Below are 24,831 nucleotides of genomic sequence, written 5' to 3'. Positions count from 1 at the left end.
CTCAAAGTTGGTGTTTGTGTTTCCAGCTTCAGAGGCATAGGCCAAACCACAGCTCTAACCGCGAACGAAGTATCCATCGAGACTGCCAACAGCCATCGCCTTAATCCAAACCATGCAATAAAATAACTTGTTGGGATAATTAGTTGATTCTGGTTGCTCATCTTCGTACTGTGTTAGAAAGGCTTTTCTTCTCTGTAATAGAAAAGCAGAGCATTTCTAGTGAACCCGGGATTTCATTTACAAATTCTCTTAATTCTCCTACGCTTTCAAAGAATAAGCCATTTTCATCAAGATGTCTTGGTTTTGAAAGCCAATAACAAGTTGGCTTCCACAACTAAAGAGTGAAGACCATCTGGCCAAAGGGACAGCGAAGGTTTACTGCTAAAGAAAGTAAGAGTTACGTGGAAATTATATATCTGTTGAGCATTTCAGTAATAAAATCTACTAATCACTCCTACTTAATTATGAGGTTTCAGCCCATGATAACGCCTAGGCAGAAGGTTCACAAGCTTTGCCGATTTTGAAGCCCGAGTTGTGACTAATAACAGATTTTTATTACAGAATAGGGAAAGGGTCAAAAACATGGGGTGTCGCTGTGCAGGGGAAAAGGGGGTTCTACTGGTAATCTATCCTCTCGTGATGCTTTCTGTGACATTGTAATTGACCCGTTTCACATCACTCACCTAGCCTTTTGTCCCCTCAAGCAATTTCTTAAGTCTCCACTTTAAGCCTCCTTGGGGAGCTATCAGCTATGAAAGACAGGAGGCACCGTTCTGTTGATCAGAGAAACCGAAAAGCACATTAAGGCCATGAATCTCAAAAACCGACTCCAAACCTGTGCAGTGCGGAACGCTACTCTACCTTCACTGATTAATTTTAATCAGGTTGTGCCGATGGAGATAGTGGTATTGAAATAAGTTTGGATATGGACTTTCCTTAATTTTAGGGGGTCTTCATCTATATTGTTAGACCTGTATGGGTATATAAAGCTTATACGGACCGCACATAGGCGTGAAGTTAGTCACCCTTTTTGGATAATGAGTATAGAGCCGTCAAGGAGTCTGTTTTCTAATACAGGTGACATAGAGCGCCCGGAAGTTATCTATGAGGTTGACCGGAGTCTTTCGTCTATTTTTTTTGCCCGACGTCGAATGACATCGAATCGCGCAAAATGAGCTTTCGAACTTAGGGCCTCCTCGGACTACACCGGCCGTAGCAGCGAGAGACAGGACCAGATCGAGTGGCGGTGTCCATTACGGCAGGTAAAACAGTTGGGGATTATGAATGCGAGAGCGATCGTGCACTGAGACCGCTTTTAGTGAGAACTTCAGGCATGTGACATACATGTATTTTTATTTAGGGACTGAGGCGAAGGAACGGCCCACAACCTGAGGGAAACGATCGTCAGTGACAGTATTGGGAGTACTTGAAGTTAATTTTATGTGTGTGAATCACATGTGCAAATAGAAAGACGATCTTGAGTATAGTTGGAGCTAAGGAGAATCCATTTTGATTCCTGTTGGCCCTAATGTTATTGCTTATAGGTTTCTATACCCATCATGGAACTTTGAAACGTGGCGGGCGCGACACACCCACTGAAGTGGACTCGTGCTGACCCCGAGAGTTGGGAAAAGTAATCCAGGTATTAAGATTACAACCCGGTGTGTTATTAGTTACTCCTGGGGAGCAAAGATGTAGCGATATGATTTTAATACACACAGAGTTTTTTTTCTGAGGGATAGTTGGATTTTGTTCACACTCCCCCTCACTTCCAATTGGTGCAGGTAGTACTGCGTTGAGGTTTGTTTTCACCACCACGGAGCACTGTGTGGGAAAATATGGGATAGAAAAAGATATGTATGCTAGATGTGTATATATGTAATTGGAAGCTTCCATTATTATTACAGATATTGTGTACCCTTGTCCTGAGGAAGCCGGATGAAATTGACGGCTGGAACGCGACCATGTTGACAGCTATAATTGAGGAGTCCAATCAATTTGAGCATGGTTGAAGGTTATATGCGCACATAATTAAATGAAAGAGAGGTGTGATACCTCAAGTGCGAAGACGACTACCGCTTAGTGTACCACTCAGATTTATGAGTGTACACGAGTACTTGTAATCGTTAGGGTATTGTAGATATTGTGTATATGTACAATTGTATGTTAGTTTGTGAAATGAATATATGCATTATTATTTGTGTTGTTTTGATCAATTTATGTAATATCAATTGATGTGCCAGAGATTTGCACAATGGTATGTGTATCTAATTTAATCATTAGTATTTGTAGCCATATAAATTATTGAGAACGTCAGGGTAATTAATGGTGCCTTAGACGCAAATAAATGAGTGATTCATTCCTCCATACTCCTTTGTTTTTCATCCTTTAGATGTTCCATGCCCATTTATAGGAGGGTTATTTGGGCATACCCCCCTGGTTGTACCTTGTTCTTTACACTTTGTCAAGTGTGAGGGTAGTTGAGAATAATTGAATGCCTTAATAAAATTAGGCGGTTAATAAAATAAATAGATATAGGTACATATACATTGATTGGGTAGGCCATTGGACTCGATTAGGTTGATAAATAAGACACCCATTTTCTGCTGTATCCACATCACATTCAGTTGACCAGCCACACATTTACATGCCCACATGATAAGGGATTATGTCTGAACTACATATGGTGAGCTACTCGGAAGAAGAAATAAATAGATTGAAATGAATCCCCTCTTTGTTAGGGGGAGAGACCACAGGAGAGACTACTGTCAACTCCGAAAAAGAGGAGAGACTTATCCAATTTAGGAAGAAAAATACAAGGACACAACTCCATGCACAAGTCTTACTAGAATATTTTAAGACCAATACTATACCGGTAGGACTACAGGTAAAAAATATTCCAGTTATCTTCGTGAATGATAAACCATACTTAGTAGACTTTAGTGGAGTAGGGACAAACTGTTCACGAGACTGGATTGTCTTTTCCATTAACACTGCTTTACGAATTAGCGAAGAAGAATTAAAAGAAATTAAAAAATTGGAAGAAGAAATAGGGAGTGACACCGCGATTGTTGATGCTAAAGCATTATTGGAGAGCATTGACAAAACTTTGACTGACTTTAAAACCCATACGATCAGTGTAAAATCATCTAAAGTGAGTAGGGATATAAAAAGCTTTAAACAAGATCAGGTGTACCCTTACATAAAAGAAGATTTCTTTAAGAATAATAATCTGAGTTCCCTGAATCTACAGTACAGAGGGAGATCTCGGACTAGTTTCCTGACATTCTCAGATTCATCATCTGACTCAGACCAGGGACCCGGGCCATATTACCAACCATACCAACCCTTTTACCATTATCCAAGTGCCCCCCCCCCTTTTTTTAGACAGAGGCGGATGCAGAAACGGAGGATTCAGAGGGGGATTGAGGGCCGCTATCCATCAACCACCACAAGAGCAGAATTTTTTCCGAACACGCCAGAGAGTGTACAAGCAGTAGTTCACAACGCACACCCTATTGACCAGCCCAACGATGAATTAATAATTTTTTTTAACAGACTTTTATTGAGTTTCACAGGGTAACCTATTCAAATCTCCTGCCCACTGACGGGCCACCCAAATGAACCAGGACATAGTAAATCGACCATCCCGCTTTTCGGAGCCCAACAACACATCTCTTGTCCCACAAGGCGTCCGCGCAATAATACAGTCCGTCCGCCCAATGATGAATTAATGAAAAATTTGTCTAAGCATTTACTTACCCCATGAGAAATAAAGGTTTTACAAAAGGGCCTATCATTCGTTCCATTGGTGGTACAGGATCCGGTTGACACAAAAACTAAAGTCCTTCAATTCTTACGTAAGAGCAGGTTGAAGGCCTTTTTTGTAAATCACAGTAAGACACAAGAAATAAACGTGAGTGGTCTCAAGAAAAAATCATCCTCTGTCCAGATTGCGCTAGACGAGATCCTACTGTTTGAAAACCAAATCCTGCGGGAAATAGATAAATTGAATGCGAAACATCTGTCTTTCAAGTCCAACTTTACCAAAAATGAACGTACAGCCTTAAAAAACTTAGCGAGTAATCCTCTGACGGTAATTAAACCTGCCGACAAGGGGGGAGGCATTGTGTTGTGGGATAGTGGAGAATATGATAAAGAGATTTTGAAACAACTAAATGATCCCACACACTATTGCATGATTTATGACAGCCTTACACCGCATCTAAAAGCAAAACAACTTTATTTGACCACTGAAGCTTTGGAGTGTGGCTACCTGTGTAAGAAGGAATATGATTATTTAAACTTCACACCACAAAAAGTGCCCACTATATACGTACTGCCCAAAGTACACAAAAAATGCCCAAAATCCGCCAGGCCGACCGATTATTTCTGCCTGTGGGTCTTTACTCGAACCCCAGGCGAAATATATTGATACGTTTTTGAAAAACATTTGTGAGTGCTACGCAGGCATACGTAAGAGATACAATGGACTTGATTTTTAAAATTGAACACTCGGTGTTTGCTGGGGACCGACAATTGTTGGTCTCCTTCGACATCGAGAGTTTATACACTAACATTCCCCAGGACGAGGCATTGATGGTCATGGAGATGGTTCTGGAACAAAGAGTAAGACCACACCAGGTACCCACAGACTTTTTACTAGAGTTAGCAAAGATCTGCTTGAAGAATAACTTTTTTTCTTTTAAAAATGAGTCGTTTTGACAAGTAAAGGGCGTGGCTATGGGGTGTTGTTTCACCCCAGAAATAGCCAACCTTGTTATGGATCATTTTGAAAGACAATATATCTTCAACGAGGCGGCACCATTTAGAATAAACATGAATAAATGGGTATGCTTCATTGACGATATATTTTTGATATGGAATGGGAACCATGAAGAGCTAGAAAGGTTCCACATATGGTTGAACACGCGTACCCCAGACTTGAGGTTCACTAAGTCCGTAAGCAACGTCCGGATTAATTTCCTGGATGTATGGATTTTAGATAACGAGGGCAAGTTGGAAGTAAGTTTGTATACAAAACCCACCGATAGAAATACGCTGTTAGAGTTTACGTCAGGTCACCCTAGAAGCCGTAAGGAAAATTTGCCCTATGGGCAATTTTTAAGAATACGCCGCAATTGTTCCAGTAAGGTTGACTACTTTGAAAATGCGGAAAGTTTACAACATAAACTGTGTGACAGAGGGTACCCCAAGAAATTGGTTAGAGCTGCCCTGAAAAAGGCATGGTATATGCCAAGGGAAAGTTTGTTAACACCCAAAACAAAAGAAGAAACGGAACAATTGACATGCGTCCTCACATTCAACTCTAAAGCCAACAAAGTGAAAACAAATCATCTCGAGAAATTGGAGACTTATTGAACATTTGAATATGCCTAAACCGCTCTTTTCATTTAGAAAAGGGAAAAACTTGAGACAATACTTAGTGAAAGCAGCCAGGGAACCACTGATTAAAAAAGATGTAAGAGGCTTACTAGGCTTACCAACATTGGGAGGACATCATTGTTGCAATAACTGTATTGCTTGTCCATTCACGAAAGACTCTAAATTTGTGCTGATTAACAACAAGAGACACACTATGAAGACATTCTCAAATTGTAACACCAAAAATGTGGTGTATGTAGTGACTTGTCCTTGTGGGAAGTCATACATTGGACAAATGACTCAAGCTGTAAAAATGCGGGTTCTGCAACACAAATCCCGCATATGATGTAGAATGCAAGGAGCACCACTGGTGCAGCACTACATAGAGTGTGGGCATAGTGAGGATGATCTTGTTTGGTCGGTACTTGCAGTATTGAAGGCATGTATCAGGGGACAACTGGAAAAGATGTTGAACCGTACAGAAGCACCGTTAATAGAGAGATATCGTACTGCCACAGCAGGCCTAAATGACCGTGATGAACTATGGGCATTAATCTATAGGAGATAAACTGTAATAGGGAGATATGAGCCTGGGTTAACAACTCGATAACGTGTAGAAAATAAGTGGGTTCCCCTTATCATGTTATGTAAATAATGTATGTTCTGATATTTTGTGTGACGGAGCTGGTATAACTGGATTGGTTTATTTTATATATGTTTGGTTGTACAGTAGAATTTGTATATAGACTGAGGGTTAGAATGGAAGCCTTTTATTTGACACACAGTGCACCAGTACCCCGAGGTGTGTGATGGAGTACCGGGAGGTTGAGGCACCATATATAGGTGCCCCGCAATATATATAAGTATATCGAATGAGCAGTGCCCCATTAGCATTAGTCGGCAACTCATCCCCCTTTACACCATAAAGTAGACTGCGGGTCACTAGATACTTAGCTACTATGAGCACAATACACTCCAGATATATTTTGATGGGCCTCGCGAAAGGCTACATTATCTTTATTGTTCCTTATTATTATTATTTTCATGCGGGGTCCCGTAATAGAATACATTTTTCTATATATATATTGAGTGAACAATGCCTTTTCAGCATGAGCGGTAAATACATTCCCCTTTGCCAAATTAGGAGACTGTGGGCCATTGGAACAAGTGATCATTACACACAATACATTTGTAGTTAAATAGGGTAGTGCAGTGCGGAACACTACTCTACCTTCACTGATTATTTTTAATCAGGTTGTGCCGATGGAGATAGTGGTATTGAAATAAGTTTGGATATGGACTTTCCTTAATTTTAGGGGGTCTTCATCTATATTGTTAGACCTGTATGGGTATATAAAGCTTATACGGACCGCACATAGGCGTGAAGTTAGTCACCCTTTTTGGATAATGAGTATAGAGCCGTCAAGGAGTCTGTTTTCTAATACAGGTGACATAGAGCGCCCGGAAGTTATCTATGAGGTTGACCGGAGTCTTTCGTCTATTTTTTTTGCCCGACGTCGAATGACATCGAATCGCGCAAAATGAGCTTTCGAACTTAGGGCCTCCTCGGACTACACCGGCCGTAGCAGCGAGAGACAGGACCAGATCGAGTGGCGGTGTCCATTACGGCAGGTAAAACAGTTGGGGATTATGAATGCGAGAGCGATCGTGCACTGAGACCGCTTTTAGTGAGAACTTCAGGCATGTGACATACATGTATTTTTATTTAGGGACTGAGGCGAAGGAACGGCCCACAACCTGAGGGAAACGATCGTCAGTGACAGTATTGGGAGTACTTGAAGTTAATTTTATGTGTGTGAATCACATGTGCAAATAGAAAGACGATCTTGAGTATAGTTGGAGCTAAGGAGAATCCATTTTGATTCCTGTTGGCCCTAATGTTATTGCTTATAGGTTTCTATACCCATCATGGAACTTTGAAACGTGGCGGGCGCGACACACCCACTGAAGTGGACTCGTGCTGACCCCGAGAGTTGGGAAAAGTAATCCAGGTATTAAGATTACAACCCGGTGTGTTATTAGTTACTCCTGGGGAGCAAAGATGTAGCGATATGATTTTAATACACACAGAGTTTTTTTTCTGAGGGATAGTTGGATTTTGTTCACACTCCCCCTCACTTCCAATTGGTGCAGGTAGTACTGCGTTGAGGTTTGTTTTCACCACCACGGAGCACTGTGTGGGAAAATATGGGATAGAAAAAGATATGTATGCTAGATGTGTATATATGTAATTGGAAGCTTCCATTATTATTACAGATATTGTGTACCCTTGTCCTGAGGAAGCCGGATGAAATTGACGGCTGGAACGCGACCATGTTGACAGCTATAATTGAGGAGTCCAATCAATTTGAGCATGGTTGAAGGTTATATGCGCACATAATTAAATGAAAGAGAGGTGTGATACCTCAAGTGCGAAGACGACTACCGCTTAGTGTACCACTCAGATTTATGAGTGTACACGAGTACTTGTAATCGTTAGGGTATTGTAGATATTGTGGCCCGAGCTACCTCAACAACCGAATCAACTTCTACGCTCCCAGACGCCACCTCCGATCCGCCAGCCACGCCCTCGCCACCGTCCCACGCATCCGCAGAACCACTGCTGGAGGAAGGTCCTTCTCCTACCTGGCCGCCAAGACCTGGAACTCCCTCCCGGCCGACCTGCGCCTGACCCAAGACCACCTCTCCTTCAGGAAGAAGCTCAAGACCTGGCTGTTCGAGCAGTAGCGGCACCCCCCCCCCCCCCCCCCCCCAAGCGCCTCGAGACCCTACGGGTAGGTAGTGCGCTCTATAAATTTCCTTGATTGATTGATTGATATGTACAATTGTATGTTAGTTTGTGAAATGAATATATGCATTATTATTTGTGTTGTTTTGATCAATTTATGTAATATCAATTGATGTGCCAGAGATTTGCACAATGGTATGTGTATCTAATTTAATCATTAGTATTTGTAGCCATATAAATTATTGAGAACGTCAGGGTAATTAATGGTGCCTTAGACGCAAATAAATGAGTGATTCATTCCTCCATACTCCTTTGTTTTTCATCCTTTAGATGTTCCATGCCCATTTATAGGAGGGTTATTTGGGCATACCCCCCTGGTTGTACCTTGTTCTTTACACTTTGTCAAGTGTGAGGGTAGTTGAGAATAATTGAATGCCTTAATAAAATTAGGCGGTTAATAAAATAAATAGATATAGGTACATATACATTGATTGGGTAGGCCATTGGACTCGATTAGGTTGATAAATAAGACACCCATTTTCTGCTGTATCCACATCACATTCAGTTGACCAGCCACACATTTACATGCCCACATGATAAGGGATTATGTCTGAACTACATATGGTGAGCTACTCGGAAGAAGAAATAAATAGATTGAAATGAATCCCCTCTTTGTTAGGGGGAGAGACCACAGGAGAGACTACTGTCAACTCCGAAAAAGAGGAGAGACTTATCCAATTTAGGAAGAAAAATACAAGGACACAACTCCATGCACAAGTCTTACTAGAATATTTTAAGACCAATACTATACCGGTAGGACTACAGGTAAAAAATATTCCGGTTATCTTCGTGAATGATAAACCATACTTAGTAGACTTTAGTGGAGTAGGGACAAACTGTTCACGAGACTGGATTGTCTTTTCCATTAACACTGCTTTACGAATTAGCGAAGAAGAATTAAAAGAAATTAAAAAATTGGAAGAAGAAATAGGGAGTGACACCGCGATTGTTGATGCTAAAGCATTATTGGAGAGCATTGACAAAACTTTGACTGACTTTAAAACCCATACGATCAGTGTAAAATCATCTAAAGTGAGTAGGGATATAAAAAGCTTTAAACAAGATCAGGTGTACCCTTACATAAAAGAAGATTTCTTTAAGAATAATAATCTGAGTTCCCTGAATCTACAGTACAGAGGGAGATCTCGGACTAGTTTCCTGACATTCTCAGATTCATCATCTGACTCAGACCAGGGACCCGGGCCATATTACCAACCATACCAACCCTTTTACCATTATCCAAGTGCCCCCCCCCCCCCCTTTTTTTAGACAGAGGCGGATGCAGAAACGGAGGATTCAGAGGGGGATTGAGGGCCGCTATCCATCAACCACCACAAGAGCAGAATTTTTTCCGAACACGCCAGAGAGTGTACAAGCAGTAGTTCACAACGCACACCCTATTGACCAGCCCAACGATGAATTAATAATTTTTTTTAACAGACTTTTATTGAGTTTCACAGGGTAACCTATTCAAATCTCCTGCCCACTGACGGGCCACCCAAATGAACCAGGACATAGTAAATCGACCATCCCGCTTTTCGGAGCCCAACAACACATCTTTTGTCCCACAAGGCGTCCGCGCAATAATACAGTCCGTCCGCCCAATGATGAATTAATGAAAAATTTGTCTAAGCATTTACTTACCCCATGAGAAATAAAGGTTTTACAAAAGGGCCTATCATTCGTTCCATTGGTGGTACAGGATCCGGTTGACACAAAAACTAAAGTCCTTCAATTCTTACGTAAGAGCAGGTTGAAAGCCTTTTTTGTAAATCACAGTAAGACACAAGAAATAAACGTGAGTGGTCTCAAGAAAAAATCATCCTCTGTCCAGATTGCGCTAGACGAGATCCTACTGTTTGAAAACCAAATCCTGCGGGAAATAGATAAATTGAATGCGAAACATCTGTCTTTCAAGTCCAACTTTACCAAAAATGAACGTACAGCCTTAAAAAACTTAGCGAGTAATCCTCTGATGGTAATTAAACCTGCCGACAAGGGGGGAGGCATTGTGTTGTGGGATAGTGGAGAATATGATAAAGAGATTTTGAAACAACTAAATGATCCCACACACTATTGCATGATTTATGACAGCCTTACACCGCATCTAAAAGCAAAACAACTTTATTTGACCACTGAAGCTTTGGAGTGTGGCTACCTGTGTAAGAAGGAATATGATTATTTAAACTTCACACCACAAAAAGTGCCCACTATATACGTACTGCCCAAAGTACACAAAAAATGCCCAAAATCCGCCAGGCCGACCGATTATTTCTGCCTGTGGGTCTTTACTCGAACCCCAGGCGAAATATATTGATACGTTTTTGAAAAACATTTGTGAGTGCTACGCAGGCATACGTAAGAGATACAATGGACTTGATTTTTAAAATTGAACACTCGGTGTTTGTTGGGGACCGACAATTGTTGGTCTCCTTCGACATCGAGAGTTTATACACTAACATTCCCCAGGACGAGGCATTGATGGTCATGGAGATGGTTCTGGAACAAAGAGTAAGACCACACCAGGTACCCACAGACTTTTTACTAGAGTTAGCAAAGATCTGCTTGAAGAATAACTTTTTTTCTTTTAAAAATGAGTTGTTTTGACAAGTAAAGGGCGTGGCTATGGGGTGTTGTTTCACCCCAGAAATAGCCAACCTTGTTATGGATCATTTTGAAAGACAATATATCTTCAACGAGGCGGCACCATTTAGAATAAACATGAATTAATGGGTATGCTTCATTGACGATATATTTTTGATATGGAATGGGAACCATGAAGAGCTAGAAAGGTTCCACATATGGTTGAACACGCGTACCCCAGACTTGAGGTTCACTAAGTCCGTAAGCAACGTCCGGATTAATTTCCTGGATGTATGGATTTTAGATAACGAGGGCAAGTTGGAAGTAAGTTTGTATACAAAACCCACCGATAGAAATACGCTGTTAGAGTTTACGTCAGGTCACCCTAGAAGCCGTAAGGAAAATTTGCCCTATGGGCAATTTTTAAGAATACGCCGCAATTGTTCCAGTAAGGTTGACTACTTTGAAAATGCGGAAAGTTTACAACATAAACTGTGTGACAGAGGGTACCCCAAGAAATTGGTTAGAGCTGCCCTGAAAAAGGCATGGTATATGCCAAGGGAAAGTTTGTTAACACCCAAAATAAAAGAAGAAACGGAACAATTGACATGCGTCCTCACATTCAACTCTAAAGCCAACAAAGTGAAAACAAATCATCTCGAGAAATTGGAGACTTATTGAACATTTGAATATGCCTAAACCGCTCTTTTCATTTAGAAAAGGGAAAAACTTGAGACAATACTTAGTGAAAGCAGCCAGGGAACCACTGATTAAAAAAGATGTAAGAGGCTTACTAGGCTTACCAACATTGGGAGGACATCATTGTTGCAATAACTGTATTGCTTGTCCATTCACGAAAGACTCTAAATTTGTGCTGATTAACAACAAGAGACACACTATGAAGACATTCTCAAATTGTAACACCAAAAATGTGGTGTATGTAGTGACTTGTCCTTGTGGGAAGTCATACATTGGACAAATGACTCAAGCTGTAAAAATGCGGGTTCTGCAACACAAATCCCGCATAAGATGTAGAATGCAAGGAGCACCACTGGTGCAGCACTACATAGAGTGTGGGCATAGTGAGGATGATCTTGTTTGGTCGGTACTTGCAGTATTGAAGGCATGTATCAGGGGACAACTGGAAAAGATGTTGAACCGTACAGAAGCACCGTTAATAGAGAGATATCGTACTGCCACAGCAGGCCTAAATGACCGTGATGAACTATGGGCATTAATCTATAGGAGATAAACTGTAATAGGGAGATATGAGCCTGGGTTAACAACTCGATAACGTGTAGAAAATAAGTGGGTTCCCCTTATCATGTTATGTAAATAATGTATGTTCTGATATTTTGTGTGACGGAGCTGGTATAACTGGATTGGTTTATTTTATATATGTTTGGTTGTACAGTAGAATTTGTATATAGACTGAGGGTTAGAATGGAAGCCTTTTATTTGACACACAGTGCACCAGTACCCCGAGGTGTGTGATGGAGTACCGGGAGGTTGAGGCACCATATATAGGTGCCCCGCAATATATATAAGTATATCGAATGAGCAGTGCCCCATTAGCATTAGTCGGCAACTCATCCCCCTTTACACCATAAAGTAGACTGCGGGTCACTAGATACTTAGCTACTATGAGCACAATACACTCCAGATATATTTTGATGGGCCTCGCGAAAGGCTACATTATCTTTATTGTTCCTTATTATTATTATTTTCATGCGGGGTCCCGTAATAGAATACATTTTTCTATATATATATTGAGTGAACAATGCCTTTTCAGCATGAGCGGTAAATACATTCCCCTTTGCCAAATTAGGAGACTGTGGGCCATCGGAACAAGTGATCATTACACACAATACATTTGTAGTTAAATAGGGTAGTGCAGTGCGGAACACTACTCTACCTTCACTGATTATTTTTAATCAGGTTGTGCCGATGGAGATAGTGGTATTGAAATAAGTTTGGATATGGACTTTCCTTAATTTTAGGGGGTCTTCATCTATATTGTTAGACCTGTATGGGTATATAAAGCTTATACGGACCGCACATAGGCGTGAAGTTAGTCACCCTTTTTGGATAATGAGTATAGAGCCGTCAAGGAGTCTGTTTTCTAATACAGGTGACATAGAGCGCCCGGAAGTTATCTATGAGGTTGACCGGAGTCTTTCGTCTATTTTTTTTGCCCGACGTCGAATGACATCGAATCGCGCAAAATGAGCTTTCGAACTTAGGGCCTCCTCGGACTACACCGGCCGTAGCAGCGAGAGACAGGACCAGATCGAGTGGCGGTGTCCATTACGGCAGGTAACACAGTTGGGGATTATGATTGCGAGAGCACTCGTGCACAGAGACTGCTTTTAGTGAGAACTTTAGGCATGTGACATACATGTATTTTTATTTAGGGACTGAGGCGAAGGAACGGCCCACAACCTGAGGGAAACGATCGTCAGTGAAAGTATTGGGAGTACTTGAAGGTAATTTTATGTGTGTGAACCACATGTACAAATAGAAAGACGAACTTGAGTATAGTTGGAGTCAAGGAGAATCCATTTTGATTCCTGTTGGCCTCTGTTATTGCTTATAGGTTTCTATACCCATCATGGAACTTTGAAACGTTGAGGACGTAGACCCCCACTGAAGTGGACTTGTGCTGACCCCGAGAGTTGGGAAAGTCATCCAGGTATTAAGATTACGACCCGGTGTGTTATTAGTTACTCCTGGGAGCACAGATGTAGCTATATGATTTTAATACACACAGTTTGTTTTTTTCTGAGGATAGTTGAATTTTGTTCACACTCCCCCTCGCTTCCAATTGGTGCAGGTAGTACTGCGTTAAGGTTTGTTTTCACCACCACGGAGCACTGTGTGGGCAAATATGGGATAGAAAAAGATATGTATACTAGATGTGTATATATGTAATTGGAAGCTTCCATTATTATTGTAGATATTGTGTACCCTTGTCCTGAGTAAGCCGGAAGAAATTGATGGCTAAAACGCGACCGCTTCGACAGCTATAATTGAGGAGTCCAATCAATTTGAGCATGGTTAAAGGTTATATGCGCACATAATTAAATGAAAGAGAGGTGTGATACCTCATGTGCGAAGAGGACTACCTCATAGTGTACCACTCAGATTTATGAGTGTACACGAGTACGTGTAATCGTTAGGGTATTGTAGATATTGTGTATATGTACATTTGTATGTTAGTTTGTGAAATTTATATATGTATTATTATTTGTGTTGTTTTGATAATTTATGTAATATCAATTGATGTGCCAGAGACCTTCCCAATGGTATGTGTATCTAATTGAATCATTAGTATGTGTAGCCATATAAAGTATTGAGAACGTCAGGGTAATTAATGGTGCCTTAGACGGAAATAAATGAGTGATTCATCCCTCCATACTCCTTTGTTTTTCATCTTCTGCTGCAAAAGTTAATCATATTTTTGGATGGGTATGTCACAGACAATGTACATTAAAGCTTTAAGCATTATGTCACAGAAAGTACTTGAATTCAGCTACTTGTTTTAGGTCTGATGGACTCTTTGTTACAGAAACTCCCAGGATCATATATTCTGGCAGGAGCTGGTAGAGATGTGGTTCATTAGAAGCTGTTGGAGCTTGCTGCTCTTTCTGCCTCGCTGCACTATGGTGTCATTGGCCCCAAACCGCAATAGATACTGTGTTGGGTGTCAGGATGACAGCACTGCTCCTAGTTTCCTTGGACCTAGCCCAGTTACCTCTATCAGACTAATAGCAATAAGGTTGATCACGTTTCCACAGTCTCACTTTCAACAGGATTTATTAATGTAGACATTTAGGTTTGTTTTATATAGCACCAGAGCATCCTACAGCCAGCCAGCTTCCAGATGAATAGTGTTGACCTTTGCAGAATGTATTAATTCATAATTGCTTGACCTGCGGATGGAGTTGCAGCTGAGTCTACACTCATGGTAAAATAAACATTGGCAAAGCCAGCAGGTCCGGTTTTAATATGCTAACACATGCAGCATTAGCTCATTAGCAACAACACAACGTTGAGCCTAAATACCCCTTTAGAACTCAGGATACCATAAAATACTAAAAACAACATATGAATGGCTCTAGCAGGATGGAGCAAGCCACTTTATTTATCATCAATAACACCCTAATTGTTATTGGCCATATTATTATCATCCAACATATATACTTTCGTGGAATCTGAAAATATGGATATCGCTTTTTGCACACCCTTTATCATGTGTAACAACACTTTTTGATGCACGAAATTGTCTTTTATTGTTAAATGTAAAGTTTATTACTCATACAACTGTAAAAAAAAAATCATCATATATCATCATTGCTGTACAATCCTTGCTTAAACTTGATTTCAAATATTGGAAGTCATTTCCAAATTTTCAGTCCTGAATGGTCAAAAGATAGTCTGCTTAATGTCAAGACCAGCTAAAGAGATAATGTGTCCAACATCTCTAATAATTGAAAGCAACTGTCCTCTATCCAATTGTTTCTTTTGGGTCTTTACAGCGGGCTTCTTATGATCCATACATTCGACGCGTTTCAGGCAATTTATTCAAGGCCTCTTCAGGATGAAACAAGGGTATGTACAACCACTTTAAAAACAAAACATTTTAAAACCTGGTGATCAAGGGGTCCTAACAATGTGATCTAAGAACATTGTACAATACATGCACAAGTTACTTTGAGGGTGCATAGCACAAGTGCACAAACACAGCAAGAAGTCCTAGCTTTACAACAAAAATACACCAAGATGTACAAGAGAAAGTGACCATGATGCAGTGCATTATTAAAGGAGAGCTATTTTGGTGTTCTGCCTTTGTTACTAGAGCACAAATGGCTCCTCCAAGAGCAGTAAAAGCTCTCCTTTAATAATGCACTGTATCATGGTCACTTTCTTTTTTTACATCTTGGGGTGCATTTTCGTTGTAAAGCTAGGACTTCTTGCTGAGTTTGTGCACTTGCGGTATGCACCTTCAAAATAACTTAAGCATGCTTTGTACAATGTTCTTAGATCACATTGTTAAGACCCCTCGATTACCAGGTTTTAATATGTTTTGTTTTTAAAGTGGTTGTACATACCCTTAACTGATAGAGACATCTAGCCGCAGATTCCTTACCTTTGAACTTCTAGGTGTCAGGCTGGATCCAGAAGATTTTTTATAGCAGTACCCATGTGCACCAATGGGTGGCTTCAGTTGACCTAACACAACGTCGTAAGTGTCACATTCGTCGTCATCATGACGTCTGCGTCGTCAATATCAGAGCCACTACGGTGCGCTGGCGTTAGTTATTTTCTTTCTGCACCAGCCAGCGCAGATCTTTCAAAGAAAGCTGCCCCCTGGCACTTTTTTGGACTTTTTTTGGGACTTTTTGTTGAATCCTTTTGGTGTGTAGGCATGTCTAGCAAGAAGACCTCGGGGTTCAAACCGTGCGGCACCTTTCACCACGCCTTGTCGGACGCAGACCCGGTGTGCCTTTGGTGCCTGGAGCAGGACCATAACACAAAGTCATTCCCTGACTGCCAGGCCTGGCTCCACAGAGGTCACCTCTTTGATCCCGGTCGAGAGGAAGTTTCGAGCGCCGCTCCGGGGATGGAAGTTTTCTTACCCCCAGTCCAATCCATCGTGGTCAGGTGAGAAGCACCACAAGAAGCACAAGAAGTTAAAGCGTGCTTCGACTTCACCCCTTCGTCACAAGCCGGAGGAGTCTCGACGTTCGAGGCCCCACTCTGTGGAGTGGGTGCCTGTGTCAGCTCCTTGTTTCCCTTCCTTTCTCAGGCCAGTTAGCGACCTCCGCCCAATTAAAAGAATTTCAATTATGCCATGTGCACCATATTTGGGCGACCTGACCTGGCCAGCACGCCTTTGGGCCCCGCAGGCTCGGCAAAAGGTGATCCTGTGGGTTCCGCGCCTTCAGCCCCGGTGCCACGGCCTCCTCTTGGATCCTTTCCTGGATCCGAACTGGTGCCAGCCGTACCACTCTGACCTTCCCCGGTGCCGTGTCTGACGTCGAGAATCTCGGCGTTGCAGGCGCCCACCTGCGGCGCCTCCCCCATTGTTCCTGGCCACATGGAGCCGGTTGGGCATCCACCAACGCAGAGACTGGCACCGGTGGAGCCATACGGCTCCATATCGTTCACTCTGCCCTATTCTGAAGTAGGGATGGATGATGATGATTGGAGGGGAAGCAGAATTCCTTAGTAATTCAGCGACCAAATCAAGACCTGGACTGGTGTGAGGACCTGTGTGATGCCAGCGGCCTGGACACCTCTCCAGATCCTGGCATGCTGTCTTCCCCCTATCCTGGCTATGGAGGAGGGGGCTACTTCAGCAATGGTGTTGCGTACGGCTGCAGAGGTCTTGGACCTGCAGCTTCCCACGGTGGCAGCCAAGGCTAATGTCCTGACAGAAGTCTTGCAGCCTGGTATCTCTACCTCATAACCCTTGCGGCGTTTCAACAAGGCCTTGACCGATGTTCTATTGGGCACCTGGTCGAAGTCCAGCACAGGGGCCCCTGTGAATAGAACTATTACCCGCCGCCATCGCCCTGTACCGGGCGACCCAGCTTTCTTCTCCACCCATCCCACCCCACATAGCTTCGTGGTCCATGCATCCACTTCCCGTGTCACGTTCCCTTCCTCACCCCCGACATGGAATCCAAACGGCTGGACAGCTTCGTATGAAGTTCTTTTTTTCAACCAGCCTAGCATTGCGGTCGGTAAACACTGCATGCCTCTTGGGCCGTTATTCGCAGTCGCTGTGAGATACAGTTGCGCAAGTGCTGCCAAGAGTCGGAGGCGGAGGGTCAGGCTCTCCTCTCCCAAGCTGTTTCAGACTGGAATGAACAAAGAGATGCAGAAAAGTTAACCATACGATGTGGCTTAGACTCGACAGACTTTCTAGGCAGAGCGATGTCCTTGACAGTGGCTGTTAGGTGCCATGCCTGGCTGAGGAAGCCTGGCTTTTCAGGGGATTTCCAAGCTAGGCTTATGGACATGCCCTTTGATGGCTCCCGTCTCTTTGGACACCAGGCAGATGCTGTGCTTGAGCTCTTCAAGGACTCATGGGCTACGGCCAGGTCCCTAAGTGTGACCACATCATCCCGGCCTGTCTGTCTTTCGCCCCTTTCATGGCTATGGAGGTGTTTCCAACCACGCCAACCCTATTCCAGTCAAAGGACCCCACAAGTCCAGCAATCTCTGAGGGGTCGATGCAGTTCACTCCGACCTCATGGGTCAAGTGCCCAGATGTTGAGTCAAGCCACAAACCTCCACCGCAAAACCTTCCCAGTCCGATCCCTCCGGATCATGGGTGTCCAGTTGGTGGCAGGATACGCTATCACCTCCACCACTGGTGAGATATCACCTCAGACAGGTGGGTGTTGCAAACTCCCTCCCCTTCGAGACTACCCCTCCCTCCATACCTCCAACTTACAATCGACGGCCGGAGAATAACCTTGCCTTACTCCATGAGGAAGTCGAGACTCTCTTGGTAAAGGGAGCTATAGAGAGGGTTCCTGGGACAGAAATAGGCTGTGGTTGCTATTCCAGACATTTTCTGGTCCCAAAGAAGGATGGAGGCCTTCGTCCTATCCTATCCTCGACTTCAGGTCCCTCAACTACTTCCTCAAACACGGAGAAGTTTAAGATGCTCACCCTTGCTCAGGTCCAGTCTGCCCTAAACCCAGGAGACTGGAGGGTAGTGTTGGTCTGGCAGGACGCCTGTTTCATATTCCCGACCTGCCTGCCCATCACCTCTACCTGTGGTTTACGGTGTGCCACGAGCACTTTCAGTTTACCTTGCTCCCCATCGGCCTCACCAGTGCTCCTTGGGTGTTCACCAAGATGTTGGCGACTGGTTGTTGAAGGCGGGCTCGTCCCAAGCAGTTGTCTCTCACCTCCAGGCTATGGTAAACCTCCTACATTCGCTGGGGTTCACGACCAACGTGCAGAAGTCACACCTGACTTCCTCACAGATGCTCTCTTTCATCAGAGTAGTTGTGGACACAGTGCAGTTTCGGGGTTATTCTCACAAGCGGCGAGTACGGGTTATTCAGGCTTTGATACCGATGTTTCAGCCTCTATCCTGGATTTCAGTGAAAATTACTCTGAGGCTTTACATTTCACAATAAACAACATATTTTTGTTCAACAAGTATTGTGTTAAACATGATGAAGGGTGCACAAATAGCAATATCCTTATTTTAAGATTCAATGAAAGGTTATATGTTGGATGATAATAATCCAGTCAATAACAATTAGAGTGTTATTGATGATAACGAAAGTGGCTTGATCTGTCCTGCTAGAGTCATTCATGTGTCGTTTAGCATTAGAGCATTAGAACAATACACACAAGTGAAGGCAGCAGAAAAAAAGAGCTATAGCTCTAAAGTGGTCCCTTATGAAGTTCAGTGCAAGCACTCGAGTGGAGATGCGAAGATAAACCAAGACAGCCAATAGTATTAGATGGAAGATTAAAGTTCCACTGAGCTGACCCAAGATGTGTTTGGCAAGGTTGAAGTCAATGACTAATAGTTGCAAGTCAAGGAAAATCAATGATTGAAAGGGATGAACCTAAAGCCCATTCTTTGTCTGTTGTTAGCAATAGGTCTGTTGGGACCTCGCATGGTGATGGACATGCACCTCTGCCCTCAGTACCTCAACTGTTATGAAGTCTGGATCTCTTATGCTGATTTTTTGTTATCTGATAGAGAATTCTAGCCGCAGATTCCTTACCTTAGAATTTCCCCCAGGCGTCAGACTGGGTCCGGAAGATTTTTCGTAATAAGTAAAACTCCAAGTTGGTAGGTGGCATCGATCATCTCCATGTCCGTGCCATATGTGATGTTGCAGTACTCATATAGCGCCACGTAGGCACACAGACGTTCTTTTCTTTCTGCATGAGCCAGCGCTGTTCCGGAGAAGAGCTACTCCTTTGTCCTTTTTCACAGGCTATTTTTGATGTTTTGTTGACTTCTTTTGAGGTTTACCTCCTGGTGTGTTGAGGATGTCATTGCGCAAGTCGGGCATTATGCCCTGTGGTGCCTGTCACCGTTTGATGTCAGTGATATTCCCACACCTCGTTTGCATTTAGAGCTTGGAGGGTGACCACAATACCAGGACGTTCTTTGATTTGCGGGCCATGGCTCTGAAAGCTTTGAAGGAGCGTCCCTGAAACTGCTAACGGCGGGAAGTGACTCTGCAGCAGTTTGGATCCCGGTCGAGTGGAAGGTGCCAGGATTTTTCGTAGAGCCCGAAGTCCTCTTTGTCCTGCTCAAAGTTGTCAGGACATTCCGATAGGAGGTATAAGAAGAAGATTAAGAAGTTGAAGCATTCTTTGACTTCTCCTCATCCGTCTGCTGATGATACCAGGGAGCTCAGCGCTGTAGGCCTCGTCCTGTGGAATCTGCACCTGGGGCTACTCAGCACCTCCACAAATTTCCGAAGGCTGACGCAACCGCCGCCCAGCTAAAAAAGTTGTATGAAGCCATGTATTTCATTTTTGGGCAGGCTGACCCCGATGACGCATCTTTGGGCCCTGCAGGGTCAGACGGGGGCACCCTCTGGTTCCTTTCTGATGGGGTCCCATGGATCCATTCCTGGATTCAGACCGGCGCCGGTTGAGCCATCGCTTACCATCCTCGGTGCCGATTCTGATGTCGATATTCCTGACTCCCCTCTGGCAGCGCTATCCTCATCGTCATCCCCCTACTCAAACACAGAGCCAGAGGGGTGTCACCAGAGGACAACTCCAGCGCCGTCGGGAGCCCTGCTTCCCAGATCAAAGCCTGAACGGTATTTTTATCTGCTAGATCGCGGGTAAAACTGGGAGGCGTCACGGGATCCTTTAGAGTACCAGCCCTACAATGAACAGAATGTGGACTGGTGTAAGGACCTGGGTGAGGCCGATGGTCTGGATACTCTTCCAGATGCTGGCCTTCATTCTCCCCCTGCTGTTGCTACGGAGGAGGGAGCATCATAAGCACTGGTGGTGCATAGGGTGGCTGATGTCCTTGACCTTCAGTTGCCCACAGTGGTAGTCTAGGCTAATCTTTTGATGGAGATTCTGCAACCGGGAATCTCCACGTCGGAACCCTTACTCCTTACACTGATGTACTTTTGGATACCTGCTCCAAACCCAACACAGAGACTCCTGTGAATAGTATGATTGTCTGCCGCCATCACCCCGCACCTGGGGACCCTGACTTGCTGGCCCAGCACCCTACCCCTGAGATCTTGGTGGTCCAAGCCTCCACCTCCCAAGGTGCTTTCCCTCGCTCCCCCGGATAGGGAATCCAAGAGACAGAACTCATTTGGGAAGAAGATGTTTTCTTCCGCCAGCCTGGGATTGTGGTCCAGGAACACCGCATGCCTTTTGGGCTGTTATTCCCACAGTAGGGATATGGTTGCGCAGGTGCTGCTAAAGGTCCCGGAGGAGGCTGTCCTCTCCCAAGCTGTTACTGAAAGGTGAGACGTGGAAAAGTTCACGATTCAATGCAAACTTAACACGACCTACTCGCTGGGCAGAGCGGTTTCAACAACAGTGGCCCTTAAGTGCTACGCCTTCTTGAAAACAACTGGCTTCTCAGGGAATGTCCAGACTTCCCTCATGGACATGCCCTTTGATGACAACCACCTCCTTGGAGGCAAAGCAGATTCAGTGCTTGAGCGCTTTAAGGATTCTCGTGCTACGGCCAGGTCCTTAGGCCTCTCTGCGGCTCCACGTCCACCCCAATCTGCCTTTTGCTCCTTTGGTGGCTACGGAAGAGGTTTCCAGCCATTCCATTTACAGCCCAGCCACGGCTTCTCGCAGGATCTCCAGCCTCTTCATCTCGTGGATCAGATGGCCAGCGGTCTGGCCAGTCCACCACTACTGTTGAAGGCGGGGTCGTCCTAGACAGTTGTCTCTCACCTCCAGACTGCAGCATACCTCCTGAACATACTGGAGTTCACTATCATAGTGCTGAAGGCACAACTGACTTCCTCTCAGATGATCCCTTTCATCAGGGCTGTTCTGGACACGGTGCAGTTTCAGCTTATCCTCCTGAGTGATACGACCAGGATATTCAGGCTATGATACTGATATTTCAGCCTCTATTCTGAATTTTCATGAGACTGACTCTAAGGCTGCTGATCCTCATGGTCCGATAACCAGATGGCATATTTGGGCTCTGCACTGGGACCTGAGGTTCCAGTGGGCGCAGTATCAGGGGAATCTCTCTGACCTGGTCCAGATCTCGGAGGGAAATGTGAACGATCTGCAGTGGTGGCTAACAAACTGCAATTGGGTCAGAGGCAGACCCCTCTCGCTTCCCCAAACAGAACTCACAGTAGTGACAGGTGTGTCACTCCTGGGATGGGGTGGCCATCAGTGGGCTCTGGCAAAATCCGGACTCCACTTTACCTGTTGAATCTCCAAGCAACCCAGATTGACTGGCATCAGGGGAAAGCTAGTGCCAGCAGTGGTCACAGGGACCGCTGCCTGCCCTTAAAAAATGAAACGAAAACGTTTCATTTTTTTCTTTTTTAAATGCATCCCGTTTTCCTCTCAAACGACTCGCAATTTGCGAGGCGCTATTTTGGCCATCGTACATGTGGCCCCTAAAACCTATAGGTCACCCTAAGGTAGGCCTTTCAATCCTGAAGGCAGTGTGCTCGGTTATAAGTGGGAGGGTGCCCCTGAATGAGCAGGACACCCCTACAACCTTCAGAGTCCAATCTCCTAGGTTGTAAGTGCATTAGTCATTACGATATATAGAGTGGCCATGTGTCATTACGCGATGGCTATCTCTAAACTGGCTGAAAAGAACCATGTTGTGTTTGGTGTCAAAAAAGATCCTCCGGGAGGCCCTCAGTGCTCCCGGTACCAGTCTTCTAGACTCGGACAGCAAACTATAGCTGCTGCCGACCAGAGACACAATTCTGCCTTTCTGCTGCTGAGCCAAGCTCAATCAGGGGAAGGCAGGACAATAATTTACCTGTCACAGGAAGGTGTGACCACCTCCCAGACAGGACTTAGTGTATTGGGGCAGGGTGAGCGCGCTTGCCAGCGCTATTAGACTGCTTTAAAGGGCACATTTGGTGCCCTCCTTGAATACTCCAGTTGAAACCAGTCATTCTGGCGAGAAACTGGACAAAGGACATGGGAGTATCCTCCCCACTGTCCAACCCCTCCTCTGGGAGGGACCCCTGAATCGTCCCAACCCTTTCCTTAGTGTACTTAAGGGCTTACCTGTGGGTGGGTCCCTAGATTCGTCGTAGGACAAGATTCAGATCTGAAACCACTTCAATTTTAACCATTTGGGCACTTTGGACTTCGCTGGACTTCATTTTGGGAACCGAGACTGCAACTGGGAAGACTCCTACTGCTCCTGGTCTCGTCGTCTTGCCAGTCTTCTGCAACGTCTTTGCCTGTGCTCGATACAGGTTCTTCACAAGGCCTGTGGACATCCAAGACACCCAAAGGAATATCCCTTGGAGTGAAGGAGTCACTCCTCTGCGTCTGCAGGCACTGCAACAAAGCTGACCGGTCTGCTGTTCCTGAGCTCCTACGGACTCTGAAAGGTTTAGCAACACTGGTGGTGGTTCTTCAAATCCCTCGAGGCCTGCCCTGTCTTCACAGCAAGTTTGAAGCCAGTATCCCTCTTTGGAACCGCTGGAGCAGTACCCCTGTACACTGCATTGACTTTCCGTTGCCGAGACTTGTTGACTCCCTCCTCCAGAGATCTTCGGGCTCCAAGAAGCTCCAGCCTCAAGCATTTCCTGCAGCCAAGTTCTTCGCTTGCACCATATCCTTTGCACCGTGGGCCTCCATCTTCTGGTGAGCTGCTCGAGGTCCTCTTACGACTCCTGTGCCTCCAGCCTGTGGGTCCTTTCGAGGGTCTCTTTGACTCCAGTGGGCCCCCCTAGTTGTTCGGGCCTGTTTTGACTTACCTGCTCGTGATGAGTCACTTGAACCTTACTAGTCCTGACACTGCACCTTCTTCGACGACATTCGTTGGTTGCTGGTGCCCCTGCCGGACACTGACCCCCTGGCTCTTGACATCCGATGTGGGACAGCTCATGAACGTCTTCTACAGTTTCGCCTGGTCTGCACAGCTGCAACTTCAAGGGCACAGTCAACTCTCCTGCATCCCCAACATCGGTGGGCATTCTTCTTCCGTGCCTCCTGGTCACTCCTGAGTGGCATAGACTCTGTCCCCTCTGCTTGCAGGTACCCCTCTTCTTGAATCCACCTTTGGGTTCCACCGGCCTCTTCTTCACCAGCGGCATCTTTGCTGAAGTCCTCCCTTGTGGTCTATGCCAGTTTCCGACGTCACTTCGCACTTATGCACCCGGCTTCCCTGGTGTAGGTATCCTGGTTCCTGGGGTATCCACGGGTGGGGTGACTCTCCAACCTTTCATCTTCCCCGGGGTGTCTTCAGGGTCCAGCTGGGAAGGGTCCTTTATCTTTAAAACTGCAACCATGACTTACCCATTGACTTGTATTGAGCACGCTGTCATGTTCCCACTCTGCACACGGCCTCCGTGGGGTTCCTTGATACTCACCTTGGGTGGTTCCTTGGGTCCCCGGCTCTTCTGTGTCTTCTGGGTCCATTCTTGACTTAGGTCGTGGTTCGCATTCCGCTATTTTAGTATATGGTTTGGTCTCCCCCTGGAGACCCCTGTGTATTTGTGCTACTTACGTGTTCTATTTCCAAAGTATTTGCGTGTATTGTGTTTATATCTTCGGTAAGAGATATTGCAGTGTGTTAGTCAGTGTTTATAATAAATACATATTTTTATAACTACACTGAGTGGTTCTTTTTCACTTAACCTATACCATTAGATGAAGTACTGGTAAAACAAGCTGCTTTAAACTCCTTCTGGACTAAGCCTGCAGGCTGCTCTCCACAGCTACCACTTAGATAGTTTTTTAAGGTTGTCTAAGACCACTAAAATTACCATAAGGGTTGTCTGGATTAGTGCAGGATGCTACACTTACATAGGTGAGCACCATATACTAAGCCATCCTCCTCCATCAAC

The 24,831-nt window shown here is 44.6% G+C and overlaps 1 protein-coding gene across 5 annotated transcripts in view; it reads left to right on the top strand.

The window, feature by feature from the left end:
* SPIDR (scaffold protein involved in DNA repair) overlaps positions 1–24,831 on the top strand; it is a 2,139,604-nt gene that overhangs the window by 1,785,978 nt on the left and 328,795 nt on the right. The window lies entirely within an intron of this gene.

Source organism: Triturus cristatus, chromosome 5_1 (genome assembly GCF_964204655.1).
Source record: "Triturus cristatus chromosome 5_1, aTriCri1.1, whole genome shotgun sequence".
NCBI classification, from domain to species: domain Eukaryota; kingdom Metazoa; phylum Chordata; class Amphibia; order Caudata; family Salamandridae; genus Triturus; species Triturus cristatus.
Note: the sequence above shows the minus strand (reverse complement) of the source record. Positions and strands in the feature narration are given on the sequence as shown.